Source organism: Rissa tridactyla, chromosome 14 (genome assembly GCF_028500815.1).
Source record: "Rissa tridactyla isolate bRisTri1 chromosome 14, bRisTri1.patW.cur.20221130, whole genome shotgun sequence".
NCBI lineage: Eukaryota > Metazoa > Chordata > Aves > Charadriiformes > Laridae > Rissa > Rissa tridactyla.
In genome coordinates this window covers 10094140-10110072 of record NC_071479.1, presented here as the reverse complement: position 1 = coordinate 10110072, position 15933 = coordinate 10094140, and the positions used below count along the sequence as shown (strand labels likewise).

The 15933-nt window shown below is 45.9% G+C and overlaps 1 long non-coding RNA gene across 1 annotated transcript in view; it reads left to right on the top strand.

Annotated features, from left to right (window-relative positions):
- The window catches only part of LOC128917539 (uncharacterized), a 105443-nt gene that overhangs the window by 48424 nt on the left and 41086 nt on the right, over positions 1–15933 (top strand). The window lies entirely within an intron of this gene.

The window sequence follows — 15933 nt, the reverse complement described above, 5'->3', positions numbered from 1 at the left end:
GGTCCTCAACAGGGCTTTTGCTGAGAAATCTAAGAGGAAAAACTGTCCTTTTCTGCTCACGTGTGGCGTTGGTCCCCTTCTTTCACAGCTGGCAGCCTGGCTACTCCTAAAGGAGTCCAGGAGTGCCCAGACCTCTTGGTTGCAGTCTTGTATTGAAGCAAGTCACATGTGGTCACTCCAGCTTTGAGACCATTTGAGACTTTGGTATGGTGTTTCAGGTCAGCATCACAGCCCCCTTCAGCTGCCTTTGTACAGATGCTCCGAGGTCACGTCAACACTCCTCCCCCACCCTTCAGCACCGTCTGAGGGGCGGGTTATGTCTGAGCTGAATCAGAAGCGTTAAGTGCCTCAGAAATGTCCCTGTGGTCGCTTTGAGCAACATGAACTTTACAGAGAGGACACTTCATGACCACCACCCCTTGCACATTTCCTGAGGGGAATGCTCTGGGGACAAAACTGGTGAGCACAGTGTGCTAGGGCTTCATCTGGCCCCTAGTGAGGACATGGTCCCTGATTAACAGGTATCAGAGAATTGATTAAGTCAGAAAATGCTTAAGGAAATTGCAATTATTTTTTTCTTTTGAAAGACTACATTCACTTTTCTTACTTTGTTAACGGAGCGGAGCCTAGGAAGGAGGGCCAACCCTGTTTAATTCATCAAGGTCTTCAGCCATGGTGAAAAAAATCCCAAGGAGAAGAGGAAAGTTCCAGAAATATGGCACTTTTATTTATGTTCTTGCACTATTATTCACATTTCCAGTGAAAAATACCCGCTTCCATCTCTGTGTATGGTTTGCGTAAAGACACAGCTGGAGAAAAAAAAAAAAAAACAGGAAAAAAAAAAGAGTAAAAATCTGGAAGCCCACATGTGTGACCACATGGGACGAAAGTCCCATTGCTTGCCTCAACACACCCTCTGCAAAGTGTTTCCTTCCCTGCACCACGGCCGGAGGCAGCCGAAAAGGCCACCTCCACGCAGAGAAACTGCTCTGCATCTCCCTGACAAACGAAGCACCAAGGAATGACGTGGGCGTTCCAGCCGCAGGGAGCTTCCTAGCTGCCAAAGGAAAAAGGGATTTAAAATAAACTTCTTTCCATGCACTGTGCTTGAAAGGGATGCAGCGAGAGATAATGTTCTCCGTAATCCTGGTGGGGCGACACTGTTCATTTGGCCCAGGGAGGGGAAAACACCATTATCAAGGAAGGCGAATTCAAACTCAGGCTCTGTGGACAGCTGGCAGTGCTGTCAGGTTTGTGGCAATGCCAGTAAATTATGAGTGCCTGATCCCAATCCGGTGAAATAAGTGGGAGAGATTCTACAGCTTTTGATGAAGCTTGGACTCAGGCCTCATTACACCACGTCAGGGTGTGGGATTGTAGGTGTGGATGACAAAACAAAATGGCCAGCAGACTGAGGGGCGTTGTTAGACCTGCCCGTTCGGTGAGATTGAGACCGTATCTGGAACGTGGTGCCTAGTTTTGGCAAGAGAGAAAGGAGAGGAGAGGAGAGGAGACAGTATTTCAGTTGGAAGGTACCTACTGTGATCAATCCTACTGCCTGACCACTTCAGGGCTGAACAAAAGTTGAAGCAAATTATTAAGGGCATTGTCCAAATGCCTCTTAAACACTGACAGGCTTGGGGCATCGACCACCTCTCTAGGAAGTCTGTTCCAGTGTTTGATCACCCCCTCGGTAAAGAAATGCTTCCTAATGTCCGGTCTAAACCTCCCCTGATGCAGATTTGAACCATTCCCACATGTCCCATGCCTGGATACCAGGAGAAGAGCTCAGCACCTCCCTCTCCACTTCCCCTGGGGACTACAAAGATGCTGTGAGGAGACGTTGAGGGAGTCAGGCTGGTTTAGTTTGGTAAAGGCAAGACAAAAATCCTTAGTAATGCCAGATAATACACCTAGGAGCTATTCACAGCCATCAACTGCACTTTAGGAACCTGATGACGGAAGTTGGGAGGACTTTTTCCACCCAGAGGGTGATACAGCACAGGAATAGCCCACTGGAGTGGTACCTGAATCCCTTCCCTGGGAAGTGATCGAGTCTTGGCTAGAGAAAGCCATGGCCAACCTGATCTAGTACCAGTGACAGTCTTGCTTTGAGCAGGAGGGTGGGCTAGAGATGCCCAAAGATATGGGTCAGCCAGTGTACGTATGATTCTTCAGCTCTTTCAGCCAAGGATTCAGATTAATTAGAGGGGAATGCTATTAATAATCATTTAACTAGCACCATTGTAGTCTCAAGTTGCTCACATCTCAGATATTGTGCAAAGTGAAAAACAATCCTTAGTTCTGTAGCCAAATTCCTCTATTTCCCAAGCTAACTTCCTCCAGCTTTGCTTAGCTTAACTGTGAGAAGTGACCAGCAAAACAACACTTTGTCAGCGCATAGTTCTGTTTACTGATTCGGGATGGATCTGGTTATCACTGCATAAAAGTTTATATACCAGATAAATTGCTTTATCTGAGATTTTCTGGGGAGATGTTTTGGTGCCTTTTGAGATACAACTGCAATGATAACAATTGCTCAGTGTAAGAGGAGAGATGGCCACATGCATCTAAGAGAGAACAAAGATGAGAATGAAGCAATACTGGTCATCAGGGTAAGCAGCAATATGCAACATTATATACGTCATTGTTTCATTTTTCTAATTCTGAAACGATGATGGTGAGCAGAGATGGAGGAAGCAGAAGGAAGGGTAAGAGCAGCTGCTGTGAGTCACAGAAACACGGGTTTAGTGGAGCTCTTGCCTGCAGAGCTTGCTAACAGCCCCGCACAGACCCACTGGTACATGCAGAGGACCTTCAGGGATCAAGTGAGGTTTCTCTGCCTTTGGGACTGTGTGCTGGGCAGAGCTGCTGAGAAAGCAGTGGGTACCTCACCCTTCTTTTGACCTCCTTTGGGGCAAGGGAGACCTACACCATGTGGATACTGAGCTACACGTAGAGCACAAGCAGCCTTCCCCATGGGTGACAGAGCTCCAGGGAGGCAGGAGGCTTCATCTGACATGTGGGCTGTGTGATGGCGGAATTCCCTGACATAGGAGCCCCATGGCTGGCAGCAGCCCAGGAACATGAGAGTGAGGACCCGGAGGGATCCCAGGAGGGATGTGGGGATGGGCTGTCACCAGCAGCACAGTGGAGCTGTAGGAGATGAGAGGATTTCGCTGGGGCAGGGGAAGCCCAGTACTTCCCGCAGTGGTTTCCCACAAATCAAGGTCCCTTCCAAAGGAAAGCAAGTGTTGAAAAAGCTGGCAGCTCGGCAGGGGCATGTGAGTCAGGTGAGGCAGCAAAATCATGACTCCAGAGCTGAAATACCCTTTTGCTTTTCCCCCCTCCTTTTTAGTGGGTGCAGTGTGAGGGCGTGCTGAGTTATGTCACGCTGCTTAGGATGGATCTGGACCCAAGGGCTGTGTGAAGTAATTGATTTAACTACGTTCAGCTTTTCTTTTCTGAAAGTTTTTCTCCCAAAAGCCAATCTTCTCTTCCTGCCAAAAACAGGCTAATTGTTTGCTGGATTGGCTCAAGTCCTGGAGTCATTCAGATCCCTGGCAAGGTCCCATTCATTTTGCAATGTCTGTTAGTGCCTGGCCAAATGTCGTCTTTCTGATTAAAGAGCCCAGCGTCTGTGTCACAGAAAGAGGTCAAGAGCAGCAGGAGGCATGTGCAGGGCTCCTTAATGTGCACAGCACAGACTCAGGCACAAACGAAAGAAACTATGATGGGAAATGTAACGGGACCTTGAGGTCTTGCGCTGATGGTAATGCAAATAGTAACGTAAAGCAACATCATGTGGGTTGTTAGCTATTCCTCTGCGTCTTTGATTAAGCTGAAGATTCTATTTTATTTAATATTTCAAGCCCTTTGGAAAGGGGAGAAGCTGTTTCGGGGCACTGTGGTCGTGGTGGAAGGCAGCAGGAGTTAGATGCTGAATCTCACAGGCATGTCTAAACACATGGTGAAATAGGAATGAGCAAGACCCGCGCTGTGAGGACGTCACTGTGCTGTTAGGAGATTATGTAAGTTGTTTTCTTTGATCCTGAGCAAGAAGTCAGGCATACACGGGGAGTGCAGGAAATGTAAGGCAAATTGTTTTAGCTCCTGGGCTTGTGGTCTTACCCCTGGTGCTTCTCACCCCACTTTTCTTCGTAATGGAGCTCCTTGTTCAGTTTCGGAAGAAAGCGGGAAAAAGATAGTATCATCACCTCCTCCGTCACGGAACGAAGCCTGAAAAAGAGAGAACGCATTTAACCGACCTGTTGGCAGACTGCATAGCAATTGCTGGCTCATGTCTCATATGATACACTCATTCTCTAGTCACTTTTTGCTTTCAGTGGAGTACTACCTGGAGTAGTCAAATTTACTATATCAGAGACTACAGGTTTCTTCATTGCCTGCGTTCAAACACACCTTCCACTCGCACAAGACTTGGTCATAGGGCTCTTTCCACCACTGAGAGGATCAGAGATTTTGGACTTGCCTCCTCTCCTGTGTGGTGTGCAAGTTGCCACGAAAGCCTTGCTGTTGAATTGTGATAGGCTCCAACCACCTCGATGCCTGACAAAATGTCTATAAAAAATCACTGCTCGGTGTTCTACCTTGAGTGATTTCTTCCCATTCCTCACCCAAATGATTCACTGTATGAATCAGAGCCTGGGGTTTTTGTTGGTTTATCTAGAAAACTACAGGGTCTCTTTTAGAGCCTTGCATTGGTAATAAAGGTTTGCCACTTAGTCTTGTGGCTCCGTTTGACCCACGGCACCTGTCAGCATGCAGGGGGACAGGGTGCAAAAAAACTTTCCTTCCCGCTGTGGAGACCCACAACAGCCTTAGGAGAAATGCCAGCGGTCCCGAAGAAATTCTCTGGGTGGTAGCATCTGGCTCATCAGGGGAAGGGAAAGGCACAGCTCTAGGGGTTTTCCCCACCTCACCATGGCCTTGGTATGTCCAGGCCTGACTGTGATGAACATCAGGCTGCGTGACCTCATTAGTGACTTGCCACAAACAAACGATGTGCTGAGCTTGTGTTGCAGCCAAGGAGCGGCGAGGAAAGTTGCTATTCTGGGTTCAAGTGCAGCCTGGGTTGGGATGGCTTCACACGGCACTGTGGCAGCTCTGCTGCTGGGCCACCAACTCGGGCAGCCTGGGGACTTTGTGGGAGAAAGTGTGAAAATCCAAGTGGTTCTTGAGCTGGAAAACTGTGCTTGACGCCTGCTAACTGTGAAGGGAGAGGTGCTTTTCCCTTTTTGGAATAAAAAAGAAAGTTAAAGGGCAAGGAAAGTGATGGGAACAATGCACACGAATAAATGCAAAAATATTGTTTGTGAGGTTTAGGGCATTCAACAGTTCCAGGGGAAGTTGGTGGGAGTCTTTTCTGTGCTTATGATTGCTTAAGACCTTAATTCTTCTTAATATTTCCTAGGAAATAATTAGAAGAGGATTTGAAAGACCTTCCATTATATGATACAGATAATTAATTTCCAGCATAAGGTTAGATTTTTTTGACTGCTCCGTCTTTCTCATTATATTGGGTCCTAACTCCTGATACCACACGTGTCAAGATTAAATTATTTCAACTAAACTGAAATATTCTGAATATCAGAAATCATGATTAAATAGCAACACTTTGAATAGAGGAATGCACTGCGATTTAACTTCCAGCCTAAGAAATGAAGTAGATATTCACAGAATTAAACTTCTTTCTTTACAAAACTTTTCTTTATGATTTGTTCCTTGGAAGGCATCTCATTATTTGTGGCTGAGGTGCATAATCCAATATGCGATGTACAGTTGAAGTGTCTCCAAAGTATCTTAAGTCTAAGCTGCCGGCTGGGTTGCTTCTGCTTTCATAGTTAATATTTGAGTGCTGATCAATGATCCCGTGGGAACTGCCTATACAACTTTAGTCCCAGGGGTTATATCCCGGGGGGGTTCATACATACCCAATACTGAAAACTTGCCCTTTAAAGCCTTTTGTGTCTTCTACAAATACATCTGTCATTGTTATAAGTTGCTCTGTTGATGTCATTGCTATAATTTTGGAGCTTCTATCTGATGATGGAGAGCTAAAGTAATGTTAGGCATGTTTTATTGTGGATCAGGAAGCATAAACCTCGGATAGGATATGGGCAAATATTTTCATAGCTGGTAGCTCGTTTTATACAAGTGCATTTGGAGAACAGGGAGGGCAAGGACACACCTCAAGCAGTGCTTGTGAAAATGGAGAGCGCCTAAAATGGTTGCCCTTAACACGACAGAGCTTGCAGGGGACGCATTTACATGCTGAATGTGGATTTCGACTGGATCCCAAGTCCAGCTTTGCTGTCTTGTGCTGTCAAAGCATGGACTGAGATAAAACAGAAACAAGCAGCAGGATATAGTGTGAGATTTGGTAAGGGATGGGAAGGCAAAGTAAGCCTTAATATGGGCCAGGAAAACACCTGCCTCCAGGTGAGCCTGGCTAGCCACACTGCCTGCCTTGTGGCAGCATCGCCGGTCCCAGAATCCTTCCTGGGATGGCCACAGCCTCACACTAGGGATGGGATTTGTCACATCCTCACCCCTCATGGGTGTTGTACCACCAGCATCCAACGCTGGCCATTGCCTGATGCCAGCACCATGTCCAAGACAACCCCTGCCCTCAGGTCGGCGTAGGCACAGCCATAATGAGTCAGTGGCGGAGCTGGGAATGAACAGGAATATGACATTTTTTAAAAGCCTCTATTCAAATGTCAGGGAATTTCTAAGAAAGCTGTGCGTTCACTATTTTGGACTTCTTGGAAAACCCCAGCCAAAATCCATCCTGAGATCTGGCAAGTAGTTAAAAGATGATTCTTTTCAATTTGCAAAAAAAAAAAAATAATTCTTGTTTCTTTAACTCTTACAAGAGTTTCTCCTAAGAGGAAGCAAGCAGTTGTGTCCCAATGCCCAGCTGCTAAAGAGTTTCTGTCGGTCTTCATTGTCGAGACAAGGTGCCTCTCAGTTGCATGACACTTCCCAAGAAGCTGGAGAGGAAGGTAGCAGGGACTGGAACTGACACAGCACAACTCAGCATAGGAGAGAAACGTACTTGAGAAAATGGAAAGAGGAAGCCCTGTTCGACACCTTGCACTTTCCACCTTTCTGTGTCATGAAATAAAATTGCAAAGAAAAGGACTGGAACATATTTTCCAGGTATTTCTACTTTTTTAAGAGAGGAGTTCTGGGCTACACAGGGAAGAGTGTGGCCAGCAGGTCAAGGGAGGTCATTCTCCCCCTCTACTCTGCACTGGTGAGGCCACAACTGGAATACTGCGTCCAGTCCTGGGCTCCCCAGTTCAAGAGAGACAGGGAACTACTGGAGAGAGTCCAGCGAAGGGCAACAAAGATGACTGAGGGACTGGAGCATCTCCCTTATGAGGAAAGGCTGAGAGAGCTGGGACCCTTTAGCCTGGAGAAGAGAAGGCTGAGGGGAGACTTCATTAATGTTTACAAATGTCTAAAGGGTGGGTTTAAGGAGGATGGTGCCAGACTCTTTTCAGTGGTTCCCAGTGACAGGACGAGGGGTAACGGGCACAAGCTGGAACATAGGAAGTTCCAATCAAATATGAGGAAAAACAACTTTACGGTGAGGGTGACAGAGCACTGGAACAGGCTGCCCAGGGAGGGTGTGGGGTCCCTTCTCTGGAGACTTTCAAGACCCACCTGGATGCAGCCCTGAGGGATGTGCTTTAGGCAATCCTGCTCTAGCAGGGGAGTTGGACTGGATCATCTCTGGAGGTCCCTTCCAACTCTGAAAAATTCCGTGATTCTGTGATTCCATAAGAGGCTGATGTCAAGAAGAGAGTGAGGCATAGCTGGAAATCAGTGTGAATGTGAGTGAGGGTGAGTACTCTCAGTGCAGTGTAGCTGATTGATGCTGTTCCGGGTGCTCTTCCAAAGGGATGATTCGCAAAATCTGGAAGGGATGGGTACCGCCTTCTCTGGGGAGTTGCATAGCCATGGACTTTCCAAAAGACTCCAACAGCTATGGACTGGGTTGAAAATCACTCCTGTGTGTTGCAAATGTTTGCAGCTTGCCAGGACTCCCTTCAGAGATTCTCCCATCACCTCCAAAACCCCAAACCAAATAAGTGAAACCCATTTACTAGACCTCTGCTACAGGGATAAGGCCTTCTGGTTCCCAGGGGTGAAATCAGTAATATTTGCACCACCAACCCTTTCAGCAGAGGAGTTGTATGAGGCATCTTGAGCAGCAGCTCCCAGATTTGGTCTGCAGCGCTTAACTCCTTGCTTAGCGCTTTTGTGCTCGTTAGAAATAACCTGTTATTAGCAAGGAAGCATCTACTCTGCAGCCAAGTAGATGGACAACCCGACAGGGTGTTATTAGCCACGATGAAATTCTTAGAGTAACTAACAGAAATCTGAGCGGCGGGGCTGTGCTGGTGGTCCTGGGGAGCTCAGCATCGGTGACTGGGGCTGTCTGCTGGGGCATTCCTCCATCAGAGGGGATGCTCTGCAGCCAGGTCCTCCCGCCTCTGGGAAGAGCCAGATCCCCTGGATGTTTTGTGTTAGTGTCTTGGTCTTGCTGTGGTTTTGATCAGAAATTCCAGCCCAGTCCTAGCAACTTCTGCTGATAAGCGTTTCAGTGAAACTGGTACTTTCCAGAAAAAAGAGTGGCTTTGTTGAAAAATTTGTGGCTTGCACTTTCTGGGACATTGGTTTTCCTTGTGGGACTGCGCCTTGCAAGCTTTGGGAAAAAAAGAGGGAAAAAAAAATCGATTTCAGTTTCTTTTACGTGATAGTCGCTTTTGCCTTTAACATAATCTATTCATTTTGATTCTCTGATGGGCACTTGCTAATGCAGAGTTGAGAAACAGATCTTTTTCTTCCCCTTTGGAGCCTGTTCTTCCAGAAAAAAAAAAAAAGTATTATGAATGATATGAGTTTCCATATTCAGTAATACAGATCCCCATCAAACAGGGGTGTATATATTCGATCTAAGTAGGCTCCGAATATTTTAGAATCCTGGAGGATAAATCAGCTGTAGCATATGAACTTCTAAAAATCATTAAAGAAAAAAACTTCCTTGCTGTTAGAAGCTGGAATTTTTGCTGATGAATGGGAGTGGATTTGAGTATTTTTTCCTGGATTATGTGTTGAGGTTACTGTTCAACATGTTATTTTTGTCAATTTGACAGCATTTGGGTCATATGGGAAAAAACAGACAGTTTCTAAGAAACATTTTTGATGTATAAAAACAGATTAGCTGAATTGTCTCACAAGTTAATTAGAGCAGTGTATAACTTGGCTTTTTTTCACCCAGAATTTCACTGCTTTCTCTTTCATTCTTTAGTTTCCTCTGTGTACCGTTTAGTCACAGATGTTTCCCCCCTGTATTGACCCACTTGCCTTTGTTTTGGTGAATGGCTCAGATAGCAACGGGAGATAAAACATGTGAAATCGTTTGTAAATTGAAGAAAACCAGCTATGACACTTCGAGTGAGGGATGCATGAGTCATTTTTGCTTTGGGAACACGGTAAGGAAAGCCAAGCAAGAGTGTGTCACTCTGATATAAAGGACATACATCAAAAAACAGCAAAAAGACCAATCCTTCCCCCTCACATTTTTGAATAATTAGCCTGTAGTTACTGCAGTTCGGGAGGTTTCTGAGTTACAAGGTTTTAATGTGATCTTTAAGAGCGATGGGGTGTTGATACACTGTCATGGCTTAACCCCAGCTGGCAGCTAGGACCACGCAGCCGCTCGCGTTCTCCCCCTTCCACCCAGAAGGGCAGAGAGAAGAGGGAGAAAAGGTGGGGAAAGGGAAAAAAAACACAACTCATGGATTGAGATAAAGACAGTTTAATAGAACAATAACAGAAAAAGAACAGTAATAATAATGGTAAAATAATATACAAGATAAAGCAATACAACACAAGTCACTCTCACCACCTGGTCGCCCAGCTTGTCCCGGGCAGTGACCGTGGATTGCCGCCTCCCGGCCAACCCCCATTTCTGTACTGAGCATGACGTCTATGGTACAGAATATTCCACTGGCCATTCTGTTGTTCTGTCTGTGCTCCATCTCAGCTTCTATGGGAAGCTGAAAAAAGTCCTTGACTAGTATAAACATCACCTAGCAACAACTGAAACAGTATGCATTATTGACATCCCTTTCATACCAACTCTGAAACCGCAACCACTAGAAAGAAAGTTAACTCTAGCCCAGCTGAAACAAGGATGTATACATACAGCATGTTAAAAATAACTGAAAAATCCCATGTCAGAGGTCCGGGCAATCTCCAGCAGTCACTGGTGGGATGATATGGTGCACGGGGACACGGTCTTGCCCTTTAAGCTGGCGTATCCATGCCGGCCACTGCAGATGCCAGGTTAGCGGCTCTTGGTTTTGACTTAGGCCAGCAAGTTTTGCTTTCCTCTGCCATGCATAAACTGGCCTTACTTCACCTTTTAAAAGGATCAGTCTTCTAGCTGGCAGTGTCTAATAATTGCTGCTAATGAAGTGTATCCTTGACAATTAATAACATACTAGTGAATCCGCTACAATAAATCATATTTTTGTTTTATTACAGCCCTACTGGTGGTAAATCTCAGGCTTCACTAAAGCAAAAAAAAATTACCTTTTGAACTGCACATGGCATGTACCTCATGGGGTAGATTATTTACAAAGCTATTTTCTAATTTCTTTATCTTTTACAATAAGGAAGTGATTTTGTCTTATCTGCACAGCATTTAACATAAGAGGACTTGTAGAATGAGTCATGTCTATTGTGTTTTCTTATGCAAACTTTTAGTTGCTCTTAGTTTTAATTTTTTGATCTTTGGCTGTTCAATTCCTGTTATCCTTTGAGTGAATTTATGTAATACCTGAACAAAATGCACGCTGAAGTCCTTGTTGCTTATTGAGTTTTACGACCTTTAAGTTGAATTGAAGTTATTTGGAGCTTAAAACCCCCCTAATCTGTATGGTAATGAAGGATCAAAGTCTAAGGAAAAGCTCAAGTGACTCTTTAAAAATACTGACACAAGGCAAACGTACATTACTGAATTGTGCATAAATGCCATGACCCAGAATTGCTTAGGCACCTAAACTCATGCACTGTGTCTGTGCCTGCTTAAAAACACTCAAGTATTTAAGTGGCCACGTATTTTTAAAGCCTCGTCGTTGCATTTATGCACCTGCTTGAAGTTAGGTGTACACTGAAGTGTTCCTCTGAGTCACAGCAAAAGTACTGAGCACTTTCCAGGAATGAACTTCAAAACTTTAATTAACATTCATCTAAAATGTTTAAATCATTAAATCTTCATGCAGACGTTTTACTCTCACCTGAGAAAAACAAAAACCTGCCAAGCACTGAAAGTTCTTGCTAACTTTCTGTATACTTCTCTGCATCCGTGAAATGCAGAACTGTTATATTTTCAGGCCCTGTAACATCAACTCTGACATTTTCAGCTGCCTGGATTCCGACACCACTGACTCAAGACAAGCACAGAGTCAGAGCCAGCCTTTTGGTCCAGTAATTGCTGCACAACCTCATCCTGCTGCTGCGGGTCTGAGCTGGGCATCAGGGGACCAGCCCACCACCCCATCCACTCTGAGGTGCATTTCAGCTCCCAGAATGGCCAGGGTTTGGCAGGGCCCTCTGGAGATCACCCAGTCCCATCCCCGGCCAGAGCAGGGTCACCCAGAGCAGGTGGCACAGGAACGCGTCCAGGCGGGGTTGGAATGTCTCCACAGACGGAGACTCCACCACCTCTTTGGGCAGCCTGTGCCAGGGCTCTGCCACCCGCAAAGGAAAGAAGTTCCTCCTCATGTTGAGGTGGAACTTCCCATGCTCAAGTTTGTGCCCGTTACCCCTTGTCCTGTCCCTGGGCACCACTGAAAAGACCCTGTCCCCATCCTCCTGCCACCCGCCCTTTAGATATTGCTGAGCATTGATGAGATCCCCTCTCGGTCTGCTCTTCTCCAGGCTGAACAGCCCCAGGGCTCTCAGCCGTTCCTTGGCACAGAGATGCTCCAGTCCCTTGATCATCTTTGCAGCCTCCACTGGACTCTCCCCAGCAGTTCCCTGTCCTTGAACGGGGGAGCCTAGCACTGGACCCAGTGCTCCAGCTGTGGCCTCCCCAGGGCAGAGCAGAGGGGGAGGATGACCCCCCTCCACCTGCTGGCCACGCTCGTTTTAATGCACCCCAGGAGATCATCACAACACATTTAAACCAGCCATCACTTCACAAGCATTTCCGTAGCCTCAGGACCGTAGTCAGTAAAAGACCAAATAGACCCATGTACGCACGATGCCACAGCCGTTCTGAGGGTCCACGCTCCTTCAGAAGGGGAGATGCTCGCTGTGGCCCCCTGCCTGAGCAGGTAGCCCAAAGGGCTGCTGTGGTCCAGCATGAGGTGAAGTCGCCCATAAGGAATAGTTTTGCGTTTGGGTAGGCTGCAGGATCGGGTCTGTACAGGTACCTACCTGGGGACACGCTCTGTGACACAGCTGAAGGGGATTAAAGACACACTTACCACTGTGTTACGAATCAGACATGTTTATTCAGGAAGACCCCATGCCCCCAATATTTAAACTGCAATAATTAACACAGAACGATTTCATTTTACATGATAATAATATTTTGACATTTCATATGTGTCTATTGCTGAAGCCCCCAACGAACTGTCTCACAACACAGTCGGGTTTATACATGAAAAAAATACCCTTTAAATATAAAGGCTCTGCTATACTGCACACAATTCTGCTTGCCAGAGGCAGAAGTTCTGCTCTTCTACCACTGTCAAGCTTGAGGAACTTGGTTGAAGCCCCCGGAACTACATTCATATAAAGTGTTAAAAAATTACATAAAATTCTTATTTTTAAGCATTAAACTTATTCACCCTCTGAAGCATAAGCTTTAGAAATACCCATTTTCAGATTGTTGCATATGCCAATATTCACTCGCATCCTTGGAGTCAGAGCTTCTGTAGAGCTCATTTAACTGTTCAAACAGGGTTTTTTTTCCCCAATTCTCCACACTTCTTTGGTTTCCTTCCATTCCCCCCGCCCCGCCCCCCCCCTCCTTACTTTATGTTTTATTTGTTTTTTCCCATCCATTTTTATGCAGAAATAGAGACTGAAAAATAGAAGCAAAGAGGGGAAGACGCAAGATAATAGAAACACAAGGAAATTAAAAATATGAAGGGATCAAAAAATCGTCAAATATTTACTAAACAGTTTTAGATGAGAAAACAGTCTCTTCAAAACCTGAGCACTGAGTTGGTGCTTAATTCCAAAATGTTGCTCTCCCTCTATCAGTTCTGGACAAGTCCAAGCAATAGGTGCTGGTGGGAATGAAAAAGACCTAAGCAGGAAAATCTTACTCTTTTGCATCCATAAATCTTAGTTGGCCTTTGTGTTTTACCTTACAAACGTATTCTGCCGGAGAGCCGTGGGCTTCCCACCGGCCGCACACAGCCTCAAAGCACGGGCAGCGCTCCGTGGGAAGCTGTAGAAAGCGCTCGTACATTATCAGTAGAAAGTCTCCATACATTATAAATCCACAGATGAAATAATCTTTTATTTGTTTTGAACTGAATGAAGCTGTTGAGACCGAGGACCCGGTGACTGGACTGACTGCTCCTTCAACAGTTGACGCTGTCTTATGTAGCAGCTATTTTGGGGGCTGTGACTCACCTCCTGCGGGTTCTTGCTTCACGCTGGCTATAGAGGGAAATAGGGATCCTAAATTTAGCTGCTGTGGACATGGCTGAAGGGAAACGGTGTGCCAATACTGCAGGATAAGCTGATGACTTTACCCATGGTGTACAACATCCTCGTCTTGCAACAGAGGAGGGTGGCTGCTGCCTGCAGCGAGCCCTTTGCAGCCCAGAGGAGATGCTGAGCGTGGAGGGGGTGACGCTCTGGCCCTGATGCAAATGTTGGGCTCTGGGGGCTCACCGCCTTCACTCTCCTTAGAAGCACTGGAATTTCAGAATGTGCCATGCTGCCCTTCTGTGGGCTCTCCCCTGCTCCACCCCAAATCTTGGAGCTCCTGGGCTCAATACTGAAAAGAGAAATGGGGGATCTAAACCACTTCAGTGGAGGTACCTCAGGAGGGGTTGAGGATGGGACGGCTGCAGAATACAGAAATGGTACAAAACATTTTTCCAAGCCTGTGTCCATCATACTTTCTTGAAATTGAGCCTATTATAACCATAAAAAGCCAAGGCTGAAAGAGGTTTTTGAGGTCACTGAGTGCAACTCCTGCTGTCACAAGTGTTCCTTGTCAGAATTTGTGTTTTTACAGTTATTCCTCCTACAGAAGCTGCCTTTGCTTTGAGGTTTGTCCTTGCTATTCACACCAAACACAAGTTGTATCACTTCCAATTTTTAAAGACCTGTTAATAAGGCAGGTTATAATAAACCTGTTAATAATCTTACATTAATTTCAGGGTGCTTGGAAAAAAATAGAGCTGCTTGTAATTTTTGCGTCTAACGACATTATGAAGAATAATCATATTAATTTAAGAGCATGAGCAAGTGGCCAAGGATGCTGCAGAATGCTGTTTGCTCTCCAAAGGAATCTGAGCACATACGAGGAGCCCAGAGTCAGGCAGTCACCTTGCAGAAGGTGGTCCATGTACTCCTGATCCAAACGGGATCTTTAAAACATGACGGCCGTGCGTTTTTAGGCAGCGCGCAGCCCCTGGTTTGGCTCGTGGCACAGTAAAGGATTTCTCTCTAAGTGACTATGATATTTCCTCCCTGTGGGAAGTGCTGAAGAAAATAAAATTAAACAAAACCAGAAGTGAAGTGAATGCAAAACTCCCAAGTCCCTCAGTAAGCGCTTGCATAGCCCGAATAATGAAATCTGTCTCAGATAAGCCATGACCCGTTTTTCAGATCTCAGCTTTGAGGAGTTTGGGTTCAGGCCAATTTCACGGGAGGTGTCATCAGGCCTTGTGAAGTCTAATTGCAGTCCTGGTTTCAAAGTCTTCACAGCTTTGGTGAAGCTGAGATCCAACTCCGTAATCTCTGATTTTAAACTTGATCTGATTTTGGTTTGCTGCCCCCGGGTGAGCTTGGGTGGAAGTGTATTGCATTGACCTGACTTCTATTTAAATTCCTATTAAAATTTTCTATCGCAATTAACAACAGCCAGAATTAAGCCAATAATAAGCATTTTTTTTTTTCCCTGTCAAACATGATTATGACTAATGGCATATATTAACTCCCATAGATGCTCCTTAGCCAAGCAGAAAACAGTTTAAGAGTGCATCTTGTTCAGTGTCTGAGAAGGGCCAAGAAACCTCAACAGAGCAGACTTCCTTGTGAGATTGCTGGTGCTTCCTGTTTCTGGTCAAGTTAGCAATCGAGCAGACGCACAGAAAGCCACACGTTTGCCACATCTGAGGGCAAGGGGAGGAATTTTCACCATTTCTCCGTGACTTCAGTGCTTTTGGTAGTGGCCCCCCGCCCCTTTCTCATGGCCTCAGCCCTGCGGCGGGGACGCAGGGCAGGGTCTGGAGGCCTGAGATGCTCCTCGGAAGAGTTGAGGACCCTCCTGCAGAAAAGCTCGTCTGCTGCACACGGGGATGAAGCTGAGACCATGGGAACGGGTCGTTCCCCAAAGTGCGTTGCTGTTGATGTTGCTGAAAAGACGTGGCATTGTGCGAAGGAGCAGCCTGGACCTTTTCTTTTTTTTTTTTTTTTTTTTTTTTTTTAAGTAGAGGGTTGTTGTCAAAGATGACCTGCTTCAAAAAAAAACCCAACAAAACCAACTAGGAAATAAGAGAAGGAAAAAGGATGACAGAGCGAGGTGACTTGGAGTCTGCCAGAAAGAGGGGAGGCTGCTGCTTGGCTCAGGGCCTTGTTTCAGTGAAAGCTATTTAACGTTTTTATAACTGATGGCGAAATTGCACACTATTA